The sequence below is a fragment of the Bos taurus genome, unplaced genomic scaffold (assembly GCF_002263795.3).
Source record: "Bos taurus isolate L1 Dominette 01449 registration number 42190680 breed Hereford unplaced genomic scaffold, ARS-UCD2.0 Leftover_ScbfJmS_1097, whole genome shotgun sequence".
In the NCBI taxonomy this organism is placed as follows: Eukaryota; Metazoa; Chordata; class Mammalia; order Artiodactyla; family Bovidae; genus Bos; species Bos taurus.
Window position 1 is genome coordinate 132,271 of NW_020190209.1, and position 4,888 is coordinate 137,158.

General features: G+C 47.1%; 1 pseudogene; it reads right to left on the reverse strand.

Annotated features, from left to right (window-relative positions):
- Positions 1-859: 859 nt before the first annotated feature.
- Positions 860-1,863, reverse strand: LOC112445397 (small ribosomal subunit protein uS2-like; annotated as a pseudogene).
- Between the last annotated feature and the right edge of the window lie 3,025 nt (positions 1,864-4,888).

Here is a 4,888-nt window from a genome sequence, read left to right on the forward strand (position 1 = left end):
CAGTCCATGGAGTCGCAAAGAGTTGAACATGACTGAGTGAGTGAACAATGATAAAATATTATCTCAATTGATAAAGAATGTACAGTGCATAGGGGAAAGTGGGAGAAAAGTGTTTTAAAAATTGGATCAAGCTTAGCTAATAAAATTAGCGGTTGCAAATATTGTTTGAGGGAAGAACATAATGAATTATGAATTAGGAAATTTTCCTCTTATGTGAAAGGAAAAAAGCAAAAGCCACGGAACTTTCTCATGAGTAGACATATTTATTTATTTAGAAACTGCTTATTTTGTGTGAACCAATTTCCATTTTAAGAGTTTGTGGGGTTTCCATAATGGCTCATGGTAAAGAATCCTGCCAATGTAGGAGACATGTGTTCAATCCCTGGTCCAGGAAGAACCCACGTGCCTCAGAGGAACTAAGGCCATGCACCACAACCATCGAGCCTGTGCTCCACAGCCTGGGGGCCACAGCTCCTGAGCCCACGCTCTGCCACCACTGAAGCCTGGGGGCCCTGGGGCCCACGCTCCATAACAAGAAAAGCCGCTGCAATGAGAAGGCCAGGCACCACAACCAGAGTGCTCCCCACTCACCGCAACCAGAGCAAACCTGTGCAGCAGCAAGGACCCAGCACAGCCCCCACCCAAGAAAAGAGCCTGTGAAAGAACAGCTGAAGCCCACCCAGTGCTGTGCCTACCCGTCCAGTGGCCTGAGCAGTGGGTGCTGCAGGCCAGCCTTCAGGGGAAACTGCGGAGTAGGCAGTGAGCTCGCTGCCCGCCTGTGGACTAGGCCAGCACCTCAGATCCAGTAGCGTTGCACTCAGCTGCTGAAGTGACCCATTCATGGTGAAGTCCTCCTTGGTCAGCTGCCAGCTGCCACCTGCTCTTCCCTTTTAATCTCTTCAGAATCTGCAGACGTAGAGATCAGGCATGACCTCCCAAGAGTGTTCACAGGAAACGATGCCGCGCACAGGCAGAACTTCCCAGGTGAGCATCTGCCAAGTCAGACCCACGACTGAGCTCCCTGGTTGCCGGGAATGGGTCGTCTCCAGAGTGCAGAGGAGAGTCCGTGTCACACAGACCGATGGTAAGAAGTTCACATACATGCCTCTGGGAGAGGCTGGCGGTCAGCCCTGGGCTTGTAACCACCAGGAGTCTTGGCTCCTGGAAGCTGCCTGGGTCTGGTTGGTGGAGGCTCCAGGAGCGAAGCGGCAGCAAACTGCAGCTCAGCTCGCTGGCGAAGGTTCCTGGAGGACGCAGCAGGGACAGCAGCTGGGTTTTCAGTGGCAACGATGGCATGAGCTGCCCACAGAAGCTTCTCCCAGGTTCTCTTCGGATTCCTAGTGTAGACGCCGCCACTTTTCCTTCTGTAGATGTACTGCTCCATTGGGAAGTAAAGGTCGGTGCTACCTAAGAGGGCCCCTGCTGCAAGGAACGTGATGACGTCGTCCTTCATTTGCTGGACAGCAAGGACCCAGGATAGTGTAAAAGATTCACTTCACTTTATGACAAGAATCCAGACAGTGCCGTATGGACCACTGTCTGAGTAGCGTGGGAAAAGCCTGAGAAGATATGTTAGAGAAGCCAGATAATCTGATAAAACAAACTTGACTTTCATTCAGTTTGTAGAAATAACACTGTGAGTTTTATTCTTTAGAAGTTTAAAATTTTTTTGTAATGTCTTGGCATTTCTGAGAAACTTGTAATACATGTACAAGGTTCAAGAACCTAGAAATATAAAATAATTTATATTCCATTGTTCTTCCTACCCCCTCCCTTCTTGTCAAGGCCCTGCTGCTTCCACAGTCAGCCACGTGTTTTGTTTCTCAGGAAAAGCTTCCGGAGGTTTATTTGTTTTTTGTTTTTTTTCTTCTAAGTATTTGTATGGCTGTGCCTGCGGGACCTTGTTCATGGGAACTCTTAGCTGTGGCATGTGGGTTCTAGTTTCCTGACAAGGGATTGAACTCAGGCCCCTACAATGAGAGTGCAGAGTCTTAGCCCCTGGATCAGGAGACACGACCCAGAATGTCATTTTATGGATACACAAGCAACTATGACTATCTATTTCTTCTTCACTCCACATGTGGTGCTAATGGTAAAGAACCCACCTCCCTGTGCAGGAGACATAAGGGACTCAGATTCAATCCCTGGGTCTGGAAGATCCTTTGGAGCAGGAAATGGCAACCCACTCTAGTATCCCTGCCTGGAGCATCGCCATGGGCAGAGGAGCCCGGTGGGCTACAGTCCATAGTGTCACAAAGTGTGGGATGTGACTGAGTGACTGAGCACAACCACATTTAAAACCATACATGGTCACACAGTGTGCACAGTGTTTTACGGTATCTTGCTTATATTTAGCTGAGAATATCTTGGGGAATATTTTCTCTTGGGACACTATTTTCCACAAATCAGTCTAATGAATAGATGATGTACTATAATATGCTTTACTGGTCCACATTGGAATAAACACTAATATAAAATGACATCTTGACATCACAATAAACAATGTAATACATAACCTTAGCCTAATTTATTCCATTGCAGGAAAATGTATCAATTTCTAATGCATATGGAATTTCTACAAATCTAATGGATTTGTAGCCTGAAGTATTTCCAACTGAAATACAGCATGTGATAGGATGTTGCTGGTAAACTAGCACGTTGCTGGATTCCCTGCCCCGCTCCCGAGGAGCTATGCAATGATCATTTCTCTTTCCTTAAGACTCAACCTCTCCTCTCCCAGATTTCTCCCTGATCTGTTTTTAAAAACATTCTCCAACCTCTTCTGCCCTTGTGACTTCTCTATAATCTGCTCCTCTTCTTAGCACTGTCCTTCATTCTCACGCCCTCATTGCCTGGCCTGGTCTCTACCTGCCATCTCAACATTGCCCATCATTGCTCCACCCACTCCCCTGGAGATGGTATCAGTACGGCCAGATGGTTGAGTATAGAAAAATGGTTCGTGGATGATATTGAATCACTGAGCCTGGATGAGAAGGAGACATCCACAGGGGAGTCTAAGGTAGCTGGGGAAGAAGGAGAATTTAGGTTTTATCTGTGGTCTTCACTCAGGGGAAGATGCTACAGGGCCCACCAGGGAAGGAGAAGTCCGAGTCAGAGGTTAATACTTGGGAGGTTGTGTCCAGAAATTCCAGCAGGAGCTCTGGAGAGAAGAGTGAGGCAGAGTGCCTGCTGTGAGGCTGCTGTGAGTGTCAGGCAGGGACACACACTGGGGCAGCAGAGAAAGGAGCAGGAAGGTGATAACAGGCTTCCCAAGGGAGGGAGGGTGTCAGGTGATAGTGATGTGCACACAGTTACACATGTCACGGAGATGAGGGAGGACGGAAAAGAGCCAGTGAGAGGGAGGGCGGATGCAACTAACACATCCTGTATGCTGTTTCCTGAGAGGCCAAGAGCAGAGGCCGAGAGAGAGGCTGAGCCAGAGCACAGGACACAATGAAGGAGACATGAAAGTTGATAAATAAAAACATAGGTGTTCAAATCAAGATTGTGTTAAAACACTCTTTTAAGGAATACAATTGGGATTTTAAGGAACTCCTTTTAAGGAATATAGAAATAAAATTGCAGGTTAGATATTAATTCTTAGATGATTCACAAGAATGACTCCCCTGCCTAAAGAGTGACACCATCAGAAGCAGTTTTGTGCAGAGGTGAGCGGGGAGACGGCACAGCACAGTGGTGGAGACACGTGGTCGATGGAGACGCTGGGCCTTCACGGGGGGAGGGGGGTCCTGTAGACCCCACACGCTGGTGTGCTGAGAACATCGAGCAGGAGTTACTTGAGCCATTGAGAGTCACTGTACTTGAAGGGGTTTTTGTTTAAATATAATTTTATTTCTTTTTGGCTGCCCCGGGTCTTCTTTGCTGCATGCAGGCTCTTTCCACTTGTAGGGAGCAGGGCCTGTGCTCTAGTTGGGTGGCTGGGCTTCCCGCTTTGGTGGCTCCTCTTGCTGTGGAGCGCTGGGCTCTAGGATGCCTGGGCTCAGTCTTTGCGGTGTACAGACTTAATTTCTCTGTGCCATGTGGGGTCATCTGGGACCAGAGATCGAACCGGTGTCCCCTGCACTGCAAGGTAGATTCTTAACCACTGGACCACCAGGGAAGCCCCTGTACTCGAAGTTTTCATTGGAGCTACCTAAAACATGATAAAAGTGATCTCAGCAAAGGGGGAAGGAGCAGTGAGTGCACGGCCTGCCTTCCACCAAAGAGAGCCTGCTGGGTTTGCACAGACCCCTTTCCGTTTCTGAATCACACTTGCCATTTACTCACTTCCTCTTTCTCCACCTAAAAACCACACATCTCTTAAATTCTCCAAGCAGTCTCCCTGGTGGCTTTCTTCCATGGGAGTAGAATTTCTAGGCAAAAGATTCTGTGCAATCTTTCTATGTGAATATCAGAAGAAGGTGAACATTTTGTTTGAGGTAATTGTTCTGGAAATTCAGAATTAAATATGTTTCAGCTCACATTGGCCAAACATGCTGTACCTGGCCTCAGCCTCCTGTATTTTAGTTGGCTCACTGGTGTCATTAAGGTCCGGGGTCCCTCTAGCCCCTCAACTATTGCATCCACCTCCTACAGCCTGGCAAAAAAAGGCTCTCTGGTACCATTAAGATCCCTGTTGATTACAGATCCTGTGATCTTGCTGGTGCCTTGACTTACTGCAGCTTCCTAAGTTCTTACCTAGGACTTGTTGGCATAAAGTTCAACCAGGAAAAACAGAAAACAAAATCTGTTTTAGTGTGTCTCTTGATATTTGGTTTTGTTTTTACATTTGCAAGAGCAAAACAGAGAAAATGAAGCAAAAGATACTTTCAAACATATATGGTTAACTGATTTAGAATTACTGATTCAAAGAGTGTCTGTAAAAATA